We start from the raw sequence: 21,570 nt of genomic DNA on the forward strand, positions 1-21,570 counted from the left end.
TCCACACTCCCCGTTCCCAGTCCTAAGCCATCCCCCGACAGGTCCTCGAACCATCCACCCTTGTAGTGCCCTGACCTGCACCCTCCACAGTCCCCGTTCCCAGTCCTAAGCCATCCCCCGACAGGTCCTCGAACCATCCACCCTTGTAGTGCCCTGACCTGCACCCTCCACAGTCCCCGTTCCCAGTCCTAAGCCATCCCCCGACAGGTCCTCGAACCATCCACCCTTGTAGTGCCCTGACCTGCACCCTCCACAGTCCCCGTTCCCAGTCCTAAGCCATCCCCCGACAGGTCCTCGAACCATCCACCCTTGTAGTGCCCTGACCTGCACCCTCCACAGTCCCCGTTCCCAGTCCTAAGCCATCCCCCGACAGGTCCTCGAACCATCCACCCTTGTAGTGTCCTGACCTGCACCCTCCACAGTCCCCGTTCCCTGTCCTAAGTCGTCCCCCGACACGACCTCTAAACCTGCAGAACTGTCGTGCCCTGAGCTGCACCCTCCACAGTCCCCGTCCCCCGACAAGTCCTCGAACCCTCCACCCCTGTCGTGCCCTGACCTGCACACTCAACACTCCCCGTTCCCAGTCCTAAGCCATCACCCGACAGGTCCTCGAACAATCCACCCTTGTCGTGCCCTGACCTGCACCCTCCACAGTCCCTGTTCCCTGTCCAAAGCCGTCCCCCGACACGTCCTCTAAACCTACAGATCTGTGGTGCCTTGAGCTGCAGCCTCCACAGTCCCCTGACACGTCCTCGAACCCTCCACCTCTGTCGTGCCCTGAGCTGCACCCTCCACAGTCCCCCGACACGTCCCCTAAACCTACAGCTCTGTCGTGCCCTGAGCTGCACCCTCCACAGTCCCCGTTCCCAGTCCTAAGCCGTCCCCAGACAGGTCCTCGAACCCTCCACCCCTGTCGTGCCCTTAGCTGCACCCTCCACAGTCCCCGTTCCCTGTCCTAAGTCGTCCCCCGACACGACCTCTAAACCTGCAGAACTGTCGTGCCCTGAGCTGCACCCTCCACAGTCCCCGTTCCCAGTCCTAAGCCGTCCCCCGACAAGTCCTCGAACCCTCCACCCGTGTCGTGTCCTGACCTGCACCCTCCACAGTCCCCCGACACGTCCTCGAACCCTCCACCCCTGTCGTGCCCTGACCTGGACCCTAGAGCGTCCCCGTTCCCTCCCCCTCTCCCTCCCCCTCCCCCTAGCCCACACACTTACCCGAAGCCTCACGGTCACCCGTCCAGGAATCCGAACACGTACGCTAACGACACTCACCCGTCCTGGTTTTTCCAGGCTCTTGATACTACTTGCCAAATTGCAAAGCAACCATTTCTCCCCACTATTCTAATAGCCATTTAGGCAGGTATTCGAAGAAGTAGAGTTTGTTTGGGTGCGTGTGTTTGAATGCATGAAAAGTAGACCGAGAAGTCCCTTCGTGGGATTCAGATTGACTCCGTGTAAGTCTGGTGTCCAGGAGCCAAGGTCCCATCGTAGCAAACGGCTGCTTCAGTGTGTGAGTGTAGGCCTGTGGCTCTTAGAAAAGGGATAGTGGGCATAGAGTCCCTCAGGTGGCTCTCATATGCTTGAATTCTCCTGTGAGTTCCTAATGTGGAGCAATTGATCAAGTCAATGCTTCCTTCCTACAGAGAATTCTGTAGTTCTCTTCCTCGACCACCAGAAAATCAGAAAACCCTTTCTGTTTCCAACCAGATTCTGTGTGCAAAGTGCTCTGGGATCCAGCCTAGGACCTACCTGTACATAGAGATTCACGTCTGCACTGCTGCACAGGTAAGGGAAATCGCCTCCTGCTTTCAGGCGAGCCCTCCGGGCATTAGGATACAGTTTGGACATTTCTTCTTTAGCTTCAGTTGAAAGTGCACTCTGGTCAAACACCTGGAAGAGAACACGAGGCCCAAAGTGTTATTGCAATGTGTTCTTTGCATGTTCAGCAAAGGGCCGCCCCCCCGCCCAAACCTTACGCTAACCCCTACTCTCATCCTATCCCGTACACTAACACTAAGCCGTCCCCTAACAAACAAACACGTCCCCTAACCCGTTGTCATACCCTGAGCTGTACCCTCAACCCTACCCGAACCCGGAACCTAAAACGCAACGTAAGCCTAACCCATTGTCGTACCCGAAACTGGACCCTACCCCATACCCGTTCCCTTCCCCTAATCCTAATTCATACACTAACACTAACATGTACCCTAAAGCAAGCCTGATCCCGAACCCGTACCCTACTACGTCCCCTAACTGTAACCCTTCCCCTTCCCCGAACCATACCCTACTCCTAACCCGTACACTCACACTAACCCATCCCCTAACCCTTACCCTAACTTGGATCCTAATCTGTACCTTCAACCGTACCCATTCCCTAACCGTAACCCTCATACTAACCCACACACTAACACTAACCCGTAGCCTAAAACGTCCCCTCATCCTAACCCATTGTCGTACCCGAAACTGGACCCTACCCCATACCCGTTCCCTAACCCTACTCCTAACCCTTACCCTAACATGTCACATACTCCTAAGCCGTCCACTAACACGTACCCTAATACGAATTCGTACACTAACAACAGTAACCCGTAGTCTAACAGTACCCTACACCTAACACATTGTCGGACCCTAACCTGTCCCCTAAACCGAGCCCGATCCCTAACCCTAACCCTAATCCACATCCTAACCCGTCCCCTAAGCCGAAACCCTCCACTGACACTTACCCTCACCGTAATCCGTTTTCGTACCCTAACGCTAACCCTAGTCCTTACCCTAACCAATAGACTTAATACTACCCCAGACCCTAACCCGTACCCTAGCCCAAATCCCTTGTTGGACCCTAAACTGTCCACTGAACCGTCCCTGTTCCCTAATCCTAAGCAGAACCCTCAACCTTACGCTAACCCAGACACGAACACTCATCTGTACCCTAACACGTACCCTGAAGCAAGCGTACCCGTACCCTAACAAGTACTCGAAGCCTAACTCGTTGTCGTACCCGTACCTGGACCCGAAACCTTACCTGTTCCTGAACCCTAATCCTAATCTGTACACTAACCCGTACCTTAACACATACCCTAACCTGGACCCTGATCCTTGAACTACTCCTAACCTGTACCTGGACCCGAAACCATATCTCTTCCCTAAGCAGAACCCTCACCCTCACCCTCACACTAAGCCTTATCGGTAACCTGGACCGTAAGCCTGTCCCGTTGCCGTGCCCTACCCAGCACCCTCCAGAGTCCCCGTCCCCCGACAAGTCCTCGAACCCTCCACCCGTGTCGTGCCCTGAGCTGCACCCTCCACGGTCCCCCGACACATCCCCTAAACCTACAGCTCTGTCGTGCCCTGAGCTGCAACCTCCACAGTCCCCCGACACGTTTTCTAAACCTACAGCTCTGCCGTGCCCTGAGCTGCACCCTCCACAGTCCCCGGACACGTCCTCGAACCCTCCACCCCTGTCTGGCTCTGAGCTGGACCCTCCACAGTTCCCGTTCCCAGTCCGAAGCCGTCCCCAGACACGTCCTCGAACCCTCCACCTGTGTCGTACCCTGACCTGCACCCTCCACAGACCCCATTCCCAGTCCTAAGCCATCCCCCAGCAGGTCCTCGAACCCTCCACGCGTGTCGTGCCCTGACATGCACCCTCCACAGTCCCCGTCCCCCGACAGGTCCTCGAACCCTCCACGCCTGTCGTGTCCTGACCTGCACCCTCCACAGTCCCCCGACACGTCCCCTAAACCTACAGCTCTGTCGTGCCCTGAGCTGCACCCTCCACAGTCCCCGTTCCCAGTCCTAAGCCGTCCCCCGACAGGTCCTCAAACACTCCACCCTTGTCGTGCACTAACCTGCACCCTCCACAGTCCCCCGACACGTCCCCTAAACCTACAGCTCTGTCGTGCCCTGAGCTGCACCCTCCACAGTTCCCCGACACGTCCTCGAACCCTCCACCTCTGTCGTGCACTGACCTGCAGCCTCCACAGTCCCCCGACACGTCCTCGAACCCTCCACCTCTGTCGTGCCCTGAGCTGCACCCTCCACAGTCCCCCGACACGTCCTCGAACCCTCCACCTCTGTCGTGCCCTGAGGTGCACCCTCCACAGTCCCCGTTCCCAGTCCTAAGCCATCCCCCGACAGGTCCTCGAACCCTCCACCCGTGTCATGCCCTGACCTGCACCCTCCACAGTCCCCTTTCCCAGTCCTAAGCCATCCCCCGACAGGTCCTCGAACCCTCCACCCGTGTCGTGCCCTGACCTGCACCCTCCACAGTCCCCGTTCCCAGTCCTAAGCCGTCCCCCGACACGTCCTCGAACCCTCCACCCGTGTCGTGCCCTGACCTGCACCCCCCACAGTCACCGTTCCCAGTCCTAAGCCATCCCCCGACACGTCCTCTAAACCTACACCTCTGTCGTGCCCTGAGCTGCACCATCCACAGTCCCCCGACACGTCCTCGAACCCTCCACCAGTGTCGTGCCCTGACCTGCACCCTCCACAGTCCCCGTTCCCTGTCCTAAGCCGTCCCCCGACACGTCCTCTAAACCTACAGCTCTGTCGTGCCCTGACCTGCACCCTCCACAGTCCCCCGACACGTCCTCGAACCATGCACCCTTGTCGTGCCCTGACCTGCACCCTCCACAGTCCCCGTTCCCTGTCCAAAGCCATCCCCCGACACGTACTCTAAACCTACAGATCTGTCGTGCCCTGAGCTGCAGCCTCCACAGTCCCCCGACACGTCCTCGAACCCTCCACCTCTGTCGTGCCCTGAGCTGCACCCTCCACAGTCCCCCGACACGTCTTCTAAACCTACAGCTCTGCCGTGCCCTGAGCTGCACCTTCCACAGTCCCCGGACACGTCCTCGAACCCTCCACCCCTGTCGGGCTCTGAGCTGGACCCTCCACAGTTCCCGTTCCCAGTCCTAAGCCGTCCCCCGACAAGTCCTCGAACCCTCCACCTCTGTCGTGCCCTGAGCGGCAACCTCCACAGTCCCCCGACACGTCCTCTAAACCTACAGCTCTGCCGTGCCCTGAGCTGCACCCTCCACAGTCCCCCGACATGTCCCCTAAACCTACAGCTCTGTCGTGCCCTGACCTGCACCCTCCACAGTCCCCGTTCCCAGTCCTAAGCCATCCCCCGACAGGTCCTCGAACCCTCCACCTCTGTCGTGCCCTGAGCGGCAACCTCCACAGTCCCCCGACACGTCCTCTAAACCTACAGCTCTGTCGTGCCCTGAGCTGCAGCCTCCACAGTCCCCCGACACGTCCTCGAACCCTCCACCTCTGTCGTGCCCTGAGCTGCACCCTCCACAGTCCCCGGACACGTCCTCGAACCCTCCACCCCTGTCTGGCTCTGAGCTGGACCCTCCACAGTTCCCGTTCCCAGTCCTAAGCCGTCCCCCGACACGTCCTCGAACCCTCCACCTGTGTCGTACCCTGACCTGAACCCTCCACAGACCCCGTTCCCAGTCCTAAGCCATCCCCCAACAGGTCCTCGAACCCTCCACGCGTGTCGTGCCCTGACATGCACCCTCCACAGTCCCCGTCCCCCGACAGGTCCTCGAACCCTCCACGCCTGACGTACCCTGACCTGCACCCTCCACAGTCCCCCGACACGTCCCCTAAACCTACAGCTCTGTCGTGCCCTGAGCTGCACCCTCCACAGTCCCCGTTCCCAGTCCTAAGCCGTCCCCCGACACGTCCTCGAACCCTCCACCCGTGTCGTGCCCTGAACTGCACCCTCCACAGTCCCCCGACACGTCCTCTAAACCTACAGCTCTGTCGTGCCCTGACCTGCACCCTCCACAGTCCCCGTTCCCAGTCCTAAGCCGTCCCCAGACAGGTCCTCGAACCCTCCACCCCTGTCGTGCCCTTAGCTGCACCCTCCACAGTCCCCGTTCCCTGTCCTAAGTCGTCCCCCGACACGACCTCTAAACCTGCAGAACTGTCGTGCCCTGAGCTGCACCCTCCACAGTCCCCGTCCCCCGACAAGTCCTCGAACCCTCCACCCCTGTCGTGCCCTGACCTGCACACTCAACACTCCCCGTTCCCAGTCCTAAGCCATCACCCGACAGGTCCTCGAACAATCCACCCTTGTCGTGCCCTGACCTGCACCCTCCACAGTCCCTGTTCCCTGTCCAAAGCCGTCCCCCGACACGTCCTCTAAACCTACAGATCTGTGGTGCCTTGAGCTGCAGCCTCCACAGTACCCTGACACGTCCTCGAACCCTCCACCTCTGTCGTGCCCTGAGCTGCACCCTCCACAGTCCCCCGACACGTCCCCTAAACCTACAGCTCTGTCGTGCCCTGAGCTGCACCCTCCACAGTCCCCGTTCCCAGTCCTAAGCCGTCCCCCAAAAGGTCCTCGAACCCTCCACCTCTGTCGTGCCCTGAGCTGCAGCCTCCACAGTCCCCCGACACGTCCTCGAACCCTCCACCTCTGTCGTGCCCTGAGCTGCACCCTCCACAGTCCCCGTTCCCAGTCCTAAGCCGTCCCCCGACAGGTCCTCGAACCCTCCACCTCTGTCGTGCCCTGAGCTGCAACCTCCACAGTCCCCCGACACGTCTTCTAAACCTACAGCTCTGCCGTGCCCTGAGCTGCACCCTCCACAGTCCCCGGACACGTCCTCGAACCCTCCACCCCTGTCGGGCTCTGAGCTGGACCCTCCACAGTTCCCGTTCCCAGTCCTAAGCCGTCCCCCGACACGTCCTCTAAACCTACAGCTCTGTCGTGCCCTGACCTGCACCCTCCACAGTCCCCGTTCCCAGTCCTAAGCCGTCCCCCGACAAGTCCTCGAACCCTCCACCTCTGTCGTGCCCTGAGCGGCAACCTCCACAGTCCCCCGACACGTCCTCTAAACCTACAGCTCTGCCGTGCCCTGAGCTGCACCCTCCACAGTCCCCCGACACGTCCTCGAACCCTCCACCCCTGTCGGGATCTGAGCTGGACCCTCCACAGTTCCCGTTCCCAGTCCTAAGCCGTCCCCCGACACGTCCTCGAACCCTCCACCCGTGTCGTGCCCTGAACTGCACCCTCCACAGTCCCCCGACACGTCCTCTAAACCTACAGCTCTGTCGTGCCCTGAGCTGCACCCTCCACAGTCCCCCGACACGTCCTCTAAACCTACAGATCTGTCGTGCCCTGAGCTGCACCCTCCACAGTCCCCCGACACTTCCTCGAACCCTCCACCCCTGTCGTGCCCTGAGCTGCACCCTCCACAGTCCCCGTTCCCAGTCCTAAGCCGTCCCCCGACACGTCCTCTAAACCTACAGCTCTGTTATGCCCTGACCTGCACCCTCCACAATCCCCGTTCCCAGTCCTAAGCCATCATCCGACACGTCCTCTAAACCTACAGCTCTGTCGTGCCCTGACCTGCACCCTCCACAGTCCCCCGACACGTCCTCGAACCCTCCACCCGTGTCGTGCCCTGACCTGCACCCTCCACAGTCCCCGTTCCCAGTCCTAAGCCATCCCCCGACAGGTCCTCGAACCCTCCACCCGTGTCGTGCCCTGACCTGCAGCCTCCACAGTCCCCCGACACGTCCCCTAAACCTACAGCTCTGTCGTGCCCTGAGCTGCACCCTCCACAGTCCCCGTTCCCAGTCCTAAGCCGTCCCCCGACAAGTCCTCGAACCCTCCACCCGTGTCGTGTCCTGACCTGCACCCTCCACAGTCCCCCGACACGTCCTCGAACCCTCCACCCCTGTCGTGCCCTGACCTGGACCCTAGAGCGTCCCCGTTCCCTCCCCCTCTCCCTCCCCCTCTCCCTCCCCCTCCCCCTAGCCCACACACTTACCCGAAGCCTCACGGTCACCCGTCCAGGAATCCGAACACGTACGCTAACGACACTCACCCGTCCTGGTTTTTCCAGGCTCTTGATACTACTTGCCAAATTGCAAAGCAACCATTTCTCCCCACTATTCTAATAGCCATTTAGGCAGGTATTCGAAGAAGTAGAGTTTGTTTGGGTGCGTGTGTTTGAATGCATGAAAAGTAGACCGAGAAGTCCCTTCGTGGGATTCAGATTGACTCCGTGTAAGTCTGGTGTCCAGGAGCCAAGGTCCCATCGTAGCAAACGGCTGCTTCAGTGTGTGAGTGTAGGCCTGTGGCTCTTAGAAAAGGGATAGTGGGCATAGAGTCCCTCAGGTGGCTCTCATATGCTTGAATTCTCCTGTGAGTTCCTAATGTGGAGCAATTGATCAAGTCAATGCTTCCTTCCTACAGAGAATTCTGTAGTTCTCTTCCTCGACCACCAGAAAATCAGAAAACCCTTTCTGTTTCCAACCAGATTCTGTGTGCAAAGTGCTCTGGGATCCAGCCTAGGACCTACCTGTACATAGAGATTCACGTCTGCACTGCTGCACAGGTAAGGGAAATCGCCTCCTGCTTTCAGGCGAGCCCTCCGGGCATTAGGATACAGTTTGGACATTTCTTCTTTAGCTTCAGTTGAAAGTGCACTCTGGTCAAACACCTGGAAGAGAACACGAGGCCCAAAGTGTTATTGCAATGTGTTCTTTGCATGTTCAGCAAAGGGCCGCCCCCCCGCCCAAACCTTACGCTAACCCCTACTCTCATCCTATCCCGTACACTAACACTAAGCCGTCCCCTAACAAACAAACACGTCCCCTAACCCGTTGTCATACCCTGAGCTGTACCCTCAACCCTACCCGAACCCGGAACCTAAAACGCAACGTAAGCCTAACCCATTGTCGTACCCGAAACTGGACCCTACCCCATACCCGTTCCCTTCCCCTAATCCTAATTCATACACTAACACTAACATGTACCCTAAAGCAAGCCTGATCCCGAACCCGTACCCTACTACGTCCCCTAACTGTAACCCTTCCCCTTCCCCGAACCATACCCTACTCCTAACCCGTACACTCACACTAACCCATCCCCTAACCCTTACCCTAACTTGGATCCTAATCTGTACCTTCAACCGTACCCATTCCCTAACCGTAACCCTCATACTAACCCACACACTAACACTAACCCGTAGCCTAAAACGTCCCCTCATCCTAACCCATTGTCGTACCCGAAACTGGACCCTACCCCATACCCGTTCCCTAACCCTACTCCTAACCCTTACCCTAACATGTCACATACTCCTAAGCCGTCCACTAACACGTACCCTAATACGAATTCGTACACTAACAACAGTAACCCGTAGTCTAACAGTACCCTACACCTAACACATTGTCGGACCCTAACCTGTCCCCTAAACCGAGCCCGATCCCTAACCCTAACCCTAATCCACATCCTAACCCGTCCCCTAAGCCGAAACCCTCCACTGACACTTACCCTCACCGTAATCCGTTTTCGTACCCTAACGCTAACCCTAGTCCTTACCCTAACCAATAGACTTAATACTACCCCAGACCCTAACCCGTACCCTAGCCCAAATCCCTTGTTGGACCCTAAACTGTCCACTGAACCGTCCCTGTTCCCTAATCCTAAGCAGAACCCTCAACCTTACGCTAACCCAGACACGAACACTCATCTGTACCCTAACACGTACCCTGAAGCAAGCGTACCCGTACCCTAACAAGTACTCGAAGCCTAACTCGTTGTCGTACCCGTACCTGGACCCGAAACCTTACCTGTTCCTGAACCCTAATCCTAATCTGTACACTAACCCGTACCTTAACACATACCCTAACCTGGACCCTGATCCTTGAACTACTCCTAACCTGTACCTGGACCCGAAACCATATCTCTTCCCTAAGCAGAACCCTCACCCTCACCCTCACACTAAGCCTTATCGGTAACCTGGACCGTAAGCCTGTCCCGTTGCCGTGCCCTACCCAGCACCCTCCAGAGTCCCCGTCCCCCGACAAGTCCTCGAACCCTCCACCCGTGTCGTGCCCTGAGCTGCACCCTCCACGGTCCCCCGACACATCCCCTAAACCTACAGCTCTGTCGTGCCCTGAGCTGCAACCTCCACAGTCCCCCGACACGTTTTCTAAACCTACAGCTCTGCCGTGCCCTGAGCTGCACCCTCCACAGTCCCCGGACACGTCCTCGAACCCTCCACCCCTGTCTGGCTCTGAGCTGGACCCTCCACAGTTCCCGTTCCCAGTCCGAAGCCGTCCCCAGACACGTCCTCGAACCCTCCACCTGTGTCGTACCCTGACCTGCACCCTCCACAGACCCCATTCCCAGTCCTAAGCCATCCCCCAGCAGGTCCTCGAACCCTCCACGCGTGTCGTGCCCTGACATGCACCCTCCACAGTCCCCGTCCCCCGACAGGTCCTCGAACCCTCCACGCCTGTCGTGTCCTGACCTGCACCCTCCACAGTCCCCCGACACGTCCCCTAAACCTACAGCTCTGTCGTGCCCTGAGCTGCACCCTCCACAGTCCCCGTTCCCAGTCCTAAGCCGTCCCCCGACAGGTCCTCAAACACTCCACCCTTGTCGTGCACTAACCTGCACCCTCCACAGTCCCCCGACACGTCCCCTAAACCTACAGCTCTGTCGTGCCCTGAGCTGCACCCTCCACAGTTCCCCGACACGTCCTCGAACCCTCCACCTCTGTCGTGCACTGACCTGCAGCCTCCACAGTCCCCCGACACGTCCTCGAACCCTCCACCTCTGTCGTGCCCTGAGCTGCACCCTCCACAGTCCCCCGACACGTCCTCGAACCCTCCACCTCTGTCGTGCCCTGAGGTGCACCCTCCACAGTCCCCGTTCCCAGTCCTAAGCCATCCCCCGACAGGTCCTCGAACCCTCCACCCGTGTCATGCCCTGACCTGCACCCTCCACAGTCCCCTTTCCCAGTCCTAAGCCATCCCCCGACAGGTCCTCGAACCCTCCACCCGTGTCGTGCCCTGACCTGCACCCTCCACAGTCCCCGTTCCCAGTCCTAAGCCGTCCCCCGACACGTCCTCGAACCCTCCACCCGTGTCGTGCCCTGACCTGCACCCCCCACAGTCACCGTTCCCAGTCCTAAGCCATCCCCCGACACGTCCTCTAAACCTACACCTCTGTCGTGCCCTGAGCTGCACCATCCACAGTCCCCCGACACGTCCTCGAACCCTCCACCAGTGTCGTGCCCTGACCTGCACCCTCCACAGTCCCCGTTCCCTGTCCTAAGCCGTCCCCCGACACGTCCTCTAAACCTACAGCTCTGTCGTGCCCTGACCTGCACCCTCCACAGTCCCCCGACACGTCCTCGAACCATGCACCCTTGTCGTGCCCTGACCTGCACCCTCCACAGTCCCCGTTCCCTGTCCAAAGCCATCCCCCGACACGTACTCTAAACCTACAGATCTGTCGTGCCCTGAGCTGCAGCCTCCACAGTCCCCCGACACGTCCTCGAACCCTCCACCTCTGTCGTGCCCTGAGCTGCACCCTCCACAGTCCCCCGACACGTCTTCTAAACCTACAGCTCTGCCGTGCCCTGAGCTGCACCTTCCACAGTCCCCGGACACGTCCTCGAACCCTCCACCCCTGTCGGGCTCTGAGCTGGACCCTCCACAGTTCCCGTTCCCAGTCCTAAGCCGTCCCCCGACAAGTCCTCGAACCCTCCACCTCTGTCGTGCCCTGAGCGGCAACCTCCACAGTCCCCCGACACGTCCTCTAAACCTACAGCTCTGCCGTGCCCTGAGCTGCACCCTCCACAGTCCCCCGACATGTCCCCTAAACCTACAGCTCTGTCGTGCCCTGACCTGCACCCTCCACAGTTCCCGTTCCCAGTCCTAAGCCATCCCCCGACAGGTCCTCGAACCCTCCACCCGTGTCGTGCCCTGACCTGCAGCCTCCACAGTCCCCCGACACGTCCCCTAAACCTACAGCTCTGTCGTGCCCTGAGCTGCACCCTCCACAGTCCCCGTTCCCAGTCCTAAGCCGTCCCCCGACAAGTCCTCGAACCCTCCACCCGTGTCGTGTCCTGACCTGCACCCTCCACAGTCCCCCGACACGTCCTCGAACCCTCCACCCCTGTCGTGCCCTGACCTGGACCCTAGAGCGTCCCCGTTCCCTCCCCCTCTCCCTCCCCCTCTCCCTCCCCCTCCCCCTAGCCCACACACTTACCCGAAGCCTCACGGTCACCCGTCCAGGAATCCGAACACGTACGCTAACGACACTCACCCGTCCTGGTTTTTCCAGGCTCTTGATACTACTTGCCAAATTGCAAAGCAACCATTTCTCCCCACTATTCTAATAGCCATTTAGGCAGGTATTCGAAGAAGTAGAGTTTGTTTGGGTGCGTGTGTTTGAATGCATGAAAAGTAGACCGAGAAGTCCCTTCGTGGGATTCAGATTGACTCCGTGTAAGTCTGGTGTCCAGGAGCCAAGGTCCCATCGTAGCAAACGGCTGCTTCAGTGTGTGAGTGTAGGCCTGTGGCTCTTAGAAAAGGGATAGTGGGCATAGAGTCCCTCAGGTGGCTCTCATATGCTTGAATTCTCCTGTGAGTTCCTAATGTGGAGCAATTGATCAAGTCAATGCTTCCTTCCTACAGAGAATTCTGTAGTTCTCTTCCTCGACCACCAGAAAATCAGAAAACCCTTTCTGTTTCCAACCAGATTCTGTGTGCAAAGTGCTCTGGGATCCAGCCTAGGACCTACCTGTACATAGAGATTCACGTCTGCACTGCTGCACAGGTAAGGGAAATCGCCTCCTGCTTTCAGGCGAGCCCTCCGGGCATTAGGATACAGTTTGGACATTTCTTCTTTAGCTTCAGTTGAAAGTGCACTCTGGTCAAACACCTGGAAGAGAACACGAGGCCCAAAGTGTTATTGCAATGTGTTCTTTGCATGTTCAGCAAAGGGCCGCCCCCCCGCCCAAACCTTACGCTAACCCCTACTCTCATCCTATCCCGTACACTAACACTAAGCCGTCCCCTAACAAACAAACACGTCCCCTAACCCGTTGTCATACCCTGAGCTGTACCCTCAACCCTACCCGAACCCGGAACCTAAAACGCAACGTAAGCCTAACCCATTGTCGTACCCGAAACTGGACCCTACCCCATACCCGTTCCCTTCCCCTAATCCTAATTCATACACTAACACTAACATGTACCCTAAAGCAAGCCTGATCCCGAACCCGTACCCTACTACGTCCCCTAACTGTAACCCTTCCCCTTCCCCGAACCATACCCTACTCCTAACCCGTACACTCACACTAACCCATCCCCTAACCCTTACCCTAACTTGGATCCTAATCTGTACCTTCAACCGTACCCATTCCCTAACCGTAACCCTCATACTAACCCACACACTAACACTAACCCGTAGCCTAAAACGTCCCCTCATCCTAACCCATTGTCGTACCCGAAACTGGACCCTACCCCATACCCGTTCCCTAACCCTACTCCTAACCCTTACCCTAACATGTCACATACTCCTAAGCCGTCCACTAACACGTACCCTAATACGAATTCGTACACTAACAACAGTAACCCGTAGTCTAACAGTACCCTACACCTAACACATTGTCGGACCCTAACCTGTCCCCTAAACCGAGCCCGATCCCTAACCCTAACCCTAATCCACATCCTAACCCGTCCCCTAAGCCGAAACCCTCCACTGACACTTACCCTCACCGTAATCCGTTTTCGTACCCTAACGCTAACCCTAGTCCTTACCCTAACCAATAGACTTAATACTACCCCAGACCCTAACCCGTACCCTAGCCCAAATCCCTTGTTGGACCCTAAACTGTCCACTGAACCGTCCCTGTTCCCTAATCCTAAGCAGAACCCTCAACCTTACGCTAACCCAGACACGAACACTCATCTGTACCCTAACACGTACCCTGAAGCAAGCGTACCCGTACCCTAACAAGTACTCGAAGCCTAACTCGTTGTCGTACCCGTACCTGGACCCGAAACCTTACCTGTTCCTGAACCCTAATCCTAATCTGTACACTAACCCGTACCTTAACACATACCCTAACCTGGACCCTGATCCTTGAACTACTCCTAACCTGTACCTGGACCCGAAACCATATCTCTTCCCTAAGCAGAACCCTCACCCTCACCCTCACACTAAGCCTTATCGGTAACCTGGACCGTAAGCCTGTCCCGTTGCCGTGCCCTACCCAGCACCCTCCAGAGTCCCCGTCCCCCGACAAGTCCTCGAACCCTCCACCCGTGTCGTGCCCTGAGCTGCACCCTCCACAGTCCCCGTTCCCAGTCCTAAGCCATCCCCCGACACGTCTTCGAACCCTCCACGCCTGTCGTGCCCTGACCTGCACCCTCCACACTCCCCGTTCCCAGTCCTAAGCCATCCCCCGACAGGTCCTCGAACCATCCACCCTTGTAGTGCCCTGACCTGCACCCTCCACAGTCCCCTTTCCCTGTCCAAATCCGTCCCCCGACACGTCCTCTAAACCTACAGATCTGTCGTGCCCTGAGCTGCAGCCTCCACAGTCCCCCGACATGTCCTCAAACACTCCACCTCTGTCGTGCCCTGAGCTGCACCCTCCACAGTCCCCCGACACGTCCCCTAAACCTACAGCTCTGTCGTGCCCTGACCTGCACCCTCCACAGTCCCCGTTCCCAGTCCTAAGCCATCCCCCGACAGGTCCTCGAACCCTCCACCTCTGTCGTGCCCTGAGCTGCAACCTCCACAGTCCCCCGGCACGTCTTCTAAACCTACAGCTCTGCCGTGCCCTGAGCTGCACCCTCCACAGTCCCCGGACACGTCCTCGAACACTCCACCCCTGTCTGACTCTGAGCTGGACCCTCCACAGTTCCCGTTCCCAGTCCTAAGCCGTCCCCCGACACGTCCTCGAACCCTCCACCCGTGTCGTGCCCTGAGCTGCACCCTCCACAGTCCCCGTTCCCCGACAGGTCCTCGAACCCTCCACCCGTGTCGTGCCCTGAGCTGCACCCTCCACACTCCCCGTTCCCAGTCCTAAGCCATCCCCCGACAGGTCCTCGAACCATCCACCCTTGTAGTGCCCTGACCTGCACCCTCCACAGTCCCCGTTCCCAGTCCTAAGCCATCACCCGACACGTCCTCGAACCATCCACCCTTGTAGTGCCCTGACATGCACCCTCCACACTCCCCGTTCCCAGTCCTAAGCCATCCCCCGACAGGTCCTCGAACCATCCACCCTTGTAGTGTCCTGACCTGCACCCTCCACAGTCCCCGTTCCCAGCCCTAAGCCATCCCCCAACAGGTCCTCGAACCCTCCACGCGTGTCGTGCCCTGACATGCACCCTCCACAGTCCCCGTCCCCCGACAGGTCCTCGAACCCTCCACCTGTGTCGTGCCCTGACCTGCAGCCTCCACAGTCCCCCGACACGTCCCCTAAACCTACAGCTCTGTCGTGCCCTGAGCTGCACCCTCCACAGTCCCCGTTCCCAGTCCTAAGCCGTCCCCAGACAGGTCCTCGAACCCTCCACCCCTGTCGTGCCCTTAGCTGCACCCTCCACAGTCCCCGTTCCCTGTCCTAAGTCGTCCCCCGACACGACCTCTAAACCTGCAGAACTGTCGTGCCCTGAGCTGCACCCTCCACAGTCCCCGTCCCCCGACAAGTCCTCGAACCCTCCACCCCTGTCGTGCCCTGACCTGCACACTCAACACTCCCCGTTCCCAGTCCTAAGCCATCACCCGACAGGTCCTCGAACAATCCACCCTTGTCGTGCCCTGACCTGCACCCTCCACAGTCCCTGTTCCCTGTCCAAAGCCGTCCCCCGACACGTCCTCTAAACCTACAGATCTGTGGTGCCTTGAGCTGCAGCCTCCACAGTCCCCTGACACGTCCTCGAACCCTCCACCTCTGTCGTGCCCTGAGCTGCACCCTCCACAGTCCCCCGACACGTCCCCTAAACCTACAGCTCTGTCGTGCCCTGAGCTGCACCCTCCACAGTCCCCGTTCCCAGTCCTAAGCCGTCCCCAGACAGGTCCTCGAACCCTCCACCCCTGTCGTGCCCTTAGCTGCACCCTCCACAGTCCCCGTTCCCTGTCCTAAGTCGTCCCCCGACACGACCTCTAAACCTGCAGAACTGTCGTGCCCTGAGCTGCACCCTCCACAGTCCCCGTTCCCAGTCCTAAGCCGTCCCCCGACAAGTCCTCGAACCCTCCACCCGTGTCGTGTCCTGACCTGCACCCTCCACAGTCCCCCGACACGTCCTCGAACCCTCCACCCCTGTCGTGCCCTGACCTGGACCCTAGAGCGTCCCCGTTCCCTCCCCCTCTCCCTCCCCCTCCCCCTAGCCCACACACTTACCCGAAGCCTCACGGTCACCCGTCCAGGAATCCGAACACGTACGCTAACGACACTCACCCGTCCTGGTTTTTCCAGGCTCTTGATACTACTTGCCAAATTGCAAAGCAACCATTTCTCCCCACTATTCTAATAGCCATTTAGGCAGGTATTCGAAGAAGTAGAGTTTGTTTGGGTGCGTGTGTTTGAATGCATGAAAAGTAGACCGAGAAGTCCCTTCGTGGGATTCAGATTGACTCCGTGTAAGTCTGGTGTCCAGGAGCCAAGGTCCCATCGTAGCAAACGGCTGCTTCAGTGTGTGAGTGTAGGCCTGTGGCTCTTAGAAAAGGGATAGTGGGCATAGAGTCCCTCAGGTGGCTCTCATATGCTTGAATTCTCCTGTGAGTTCCTAATGTGGAGCAATTGATCAAGTCAATGCTTCCTTCCTACAGAGAATTCTGTAGTTCTCTTCCTCGACCACCAGAAAATCAGAAAACCCTTTCTGTTTCCAACCAGATTCTGTGTGCAAAGTGCTCTGGGATCCAGCCTAGGACCTACCTGTACATAGAGATTCACGTCTGCACTGCTGCACAGGTAAGGGAAATCGCCTCCTGCTTTCAGGCGAGCCCTCCGGGCATTAGGATACAGTTTGGACATTTCTTCTTTAGCTTCAGTTGAAAGTGCACTCTGGTCAAACACCTGGAAGAGAACACGAGGCCCAAAGTGTTATTGCAATGTGTTCTTTGCATGTTCAGCAAAGGGCCGCCCCCCCGCCCAAACCTTACGCTAACCCCTACTCTCATCCTATCCCGTACACTAACACTAAGCCGTCCCCTAACAAACAAACACGTCCCCTAACCCGTTGTCATACCCTGAGCTGTACCCTCAACCCTACCCGAACCCGGAACCTAAAACGCAACGTAAGCCTAACCCATTGTCGTACCCGAAACTGGACCCTACCCCATACCCGTTCCCTTCCCCTAATCCTAATTCATACACTAACACTAACATGTACCCTAAAGCAAGCCTGATCCCGAACCCGTACCCTACTACGTCCCCTAACTGTAACCCTTCCCCTTCCCCGAACCATACCCTACTCCTAACCCGTACACTCACACTAACCCATCCCCTAACCCTTACCCTAACTTGGATCCTAATCTGTACCTTCAACCGTACCCATTCCCTAACCGTAACCCTCATACTAACCCACACACTAACACTAACCCGTAGCCTAAAACGTCCCCTCATCCTAACCCATTGTCGTACCCGAAACTGGACCCTACCCCATACCCGTTCCCTAACCCTACTCCTAACCCTTACCCTAACATGTCACATACTCCTAAGCCGTCCACTAACACGTACCCTAATACGAATTCGTACACTAACAACAGTAACCCGTAGTCTAACAGTACCCTACACCTAACACATTGTCGGACCCTAACCTGTCCCCTAAACCGAGCCCGATCCCTAACCCTAACCCTAATCCACATCCTAACCCGTCCCCTAAGCCGAAACCCTCCACTGACACTTACCCTCACCGTAATCCGTTTTCGTACCCTAACGCTAACCCTAGTCCTTACCCTAACCAATAGACTTAATACTACCCCAGACCCTAACCCGTACCCTAGCCCAAATCCCTTGTTGGACCCTAAACTGTCCACTGAACCGTCCCTGTTCCCTAATCCTAAGCAGAACCCTCAACCTTACGCTAACCCAGACACGAACACTCATCTGTACCCTAACACGTACCCTGAAGCAAGCGTACCCGTACCCTAACAAGTACTCGAAGCCTAACTCGTTGTCGTACCCGTACCTGGACCCGAAACCTTACCTGTTCCTGAACCCTAATCCTAATCTGTACACTAACCCGTACCTTAACACATACCCTAACCTGGACCCTGATCCTTGAACTACTCCTAACCTGTACCTGGACCCGAAACCATATCTCTTCCCTAAGCAGAACCCTCACCCTCACCCTCACACTAAGCCTTATCGGTAACCTGGACCGTAAGCCTGTCCCGTTGCCGTGCCCTACCCAGCACCCTCCAGAGTCCCCGTCCCCCGACAAGTCCTCGAACCCTCCACCCGTGTCGTGCCCTGAGCTGCACCCTCCACAGTCCCCGTTCCCAGTCCTAAGCCATCCCCCGACACGTCTTCGAACCCTCCACGCCTGTCGTGCCCTGACCTGCACCCTCCACACTCCCCGTTCCCAGTCCTAAGCCATCCCCCGACAGGTCCTCGAACCATCCACCCTTGTAGTGCCCTGACCTGCACCCTCCACAGTCCCCTTTCCCTGTCCAAATCCGTCCCCCGACACGTCCTCTAAACCTACAGATCTGTCGTGCCCTGAGCTGCAGCCTCCACAGTCCCCCGACATGTCCTCAAACACTCCACCTCTGTCGTGCCCTGAGCTGCACCCTCCACAGTCCCCCGACACGTCCCCTAAACCTACAGCTCTGTCGTGCCCTGACCTGCACCCTCCACAGTCCCCGTTCCCAGTCCTAAGCCATCCCCCGACAGGTCCTCGAACCCTCCACCTCTGTCGTGCCCTGAGCTGCAACCTCCACAGTCCCCCGGCACGTCTTCTAAACCTACAGCTCTGCCGTGCCCTGAGCTGCACCCTCCACAGTCCCCGGACACGTCCTCGAACACTCCACCCCTGTCTGACTCTGAGCTGGACCCTCCACAGTTCCCGTTCCCAGTCCTAAGCCGTCCCCCGACACGTCCTCGAACCCTCCACCCGTGTCGTGCCCTGAGCTGCACCCTCCACAGTCCCCGTTCCCCGACAGGTCCTCGAACCCTCCACCCGTGTCGTGCCCTGAGCTGCACCCTCCACACTCCCCGTTCCCAGTCCTAAGCCATCCCCCGACAGGTCCTCGAACCATCCACCCTTGTAGTGCCCTGACCTGCACCCTCCACAGTCCCCGTTCCCAGTCCTAAGCCATCCCCCGACACGTCCTCGAACCATCCACCCTTGTAGTGCCCTGACATGCACCCTCCACACTCCCCGTTCCCAGTCCTAAGCCATCCCCCGACAGGTCCTCGAACCATCCACCCTTGTAGTGCCCTGACCTGCACCCTCCACAGTCCCCGTTCCCAGTCCTAAGCCATCCCCCGACAGGTCCTCGAACCATCCACCCTTGTAGTGCCCTGACCTGCACCCTCCACAGTCCCCGTTCCCAGTCCTAAGCCATCCCCCGACAGGTCCTCGAACCATCCACCCTTGTAGTGTCCTGACCTGCACCCTCCACAGTCCCCGTTCCCTGTCCTAAGTCGTCCCCCGACACGACCTCTAAACCTGCAGAACTGTCGTGCCCTGAGCTGCACCCTCCACAGTCCCCGTCCCCCGACAAGTCCTCGAACCCTCCACCCCTGTCGTGCCCTGACCTGCACACTCAACACTCCCCGTTCCCAGTCCTAAGCCATCACCCGACAGGTCCTCGAACAATCCACCCTTGTCGTGCCCTGACCTGCACCCTCCACAGTCCCTGTTCCCTGTCCAAAGCCGTCCCCCGACACGTCCTCTAAACCTACAGATCTGTGGTGCCTTGAGCTGCAGCCTCCACAGTCCCCTGACACGTCCTCGAACCCTCCACCTCTGTCGTGCCCTGAGCTGCACCCTCCACAGTCCCCCGACACGTCCCCTAAACCTACAGCTCTGTCGTGCCCTGAGCTGCACCCTCCACAGTCCCCGTTCCCAGTCCTAAGCCGTCCCCAGACAGGTCCTCGAACCCTCCACCCCTGTCGTGCCCTTAGCTGCACCCTCCACAGTCCCCGTTCCCTGTCCTAAGTCGTCCCCCGACACGACCTCTAAACCTGCAGAACTGTCGTGCCCTGAGCTGCACCCTCCACAGTCCCCGTTCCCAGTCCTAAGCCGTCCCCCGACAAGTCCTCGAACCCTCCACCCGTGTCGTGTCCTGACCTGCACCCTCCACAGTCCCCCGACACGTCCTCGAACCCTCCACCCCTGTCGTGCCCTGACCTGGACCCTAGAGCGTCCCCGTTCCCTCCCCCTCTCCCTCCCCCTCCCCCTAGCCCACACACTTACCCGAAGCCTCACGGTCACCCGTCCAGGAATCCGAACACGTACGCTAACGACACTCACCCGTCCTGGTTTTTCCAGGCTCTTGATACTACTTGCCAAATTGCAAAGCAACCATTTCTCCCCACTATTCTAATAGCCATTTAGGCAGGTATTCGAAGAAGTAGAGTTTGTTTGGGTGCGTGTGTTTGAATGCATGAAAAGTAGACCGAGAAGTCCCTTCGTGGGATTCAGATTGACTCCGTGTAAGTCTGGTGTCCAGGAGCCAAGGTCCCATCGTAGCAAACGGCTGCTTCAGTGTGTGAGTGTAGGCCTGTGGCTCTTAGAAAAGGGATAGTGGGCATAGAGTCCCTCAGGTGGCTCTCATATGCTTGAATTCTCCTGTGAGTTCCTAATGTGGAGCAATTGATCAAGTCAATGCTTCCTTCCTACAGAGAATTCTGTAGTTCTCTTCCTCGACCACCAGAAAATCAGAAAACCCTTTCTGTTTCCAACCAGATTCTGTGTGCAAAGTGCTCTGGGATCCAGCCTAGGACCTACCTGTACATAGAGATTCACGTCTGCACTGCTGCACAGGTAAGGGAAATCGCCTCCTGCTTTCAGGCGAGCCCTCCGGGCATTAGGATACAGTTTGGACATTTCTTCTTTAGCTTCAGTTGAAAGTGCACTCTGGTCAAACACCTGGAAGAGAACACGAGGCCCAAAGTGTTATTGCAATGTGTTCTTTGCATGTTCAGCAAAGGGCCGCCCCCCCGCCCAAACCTTACGCTAACCCCTACTCTCATCCTATCCCGTACACTAACACTAAGCCGTCCCCTAACAAACAAACACGTCCCCTAACCCGTTGTCATACCCTGAGCTGTACCCTCAACCCTACCCGAACCCGGAACCTAAAACGCAACGTAAGCCTAACCCATTGTCGTACCCGAAACTGGACCCTACCCCATACCCGTTCCCTTCCCCTAATCCTAATTCATACACTAACACTAACATGTACCCTAAAGCAAGCCTGATCCCGAACCCGTACCCTACTACGTCCCCTAACTGTAACCCTTCCCCTTCCCCGAACCATACCCTACTCCTAACCCGTACACTCACACTAACCCATCCCCTAACCCTTACCCTAACTTGGATCCTAATCTGTACCTTCAACCGTACCCATTCCCTAACCGTAACCCTCATACTAACCCACACACTAACACTAACCCGTAGCCTAAAACGTCCCCTCATCCTAACCCATTGTCGTACCCGAAACTGGACCCTACCCCATACCCGTTCCCTAACCCTACTCCTAACCCTTACCCTAACATGTCACATACTCCTAAGCCGTCCACTAACACGTACCCTAATACGAATTCGTACACTAACAACA

The sequence above is a fragment of the Leucopleurus acutus genome (genome assembly GCF_964270905.1).
Source record: "Leucopleurus acutus genome assembly, chromosome: 4".
In the NCBI taxonomy this organism is placed as follows: domain Eukaryota; kingdom Metazoa; phylum Chordata; class Mammalia; order Artiodactyla; family Delphinidae; genus Leucopleurus; species Leucopleurus acutus.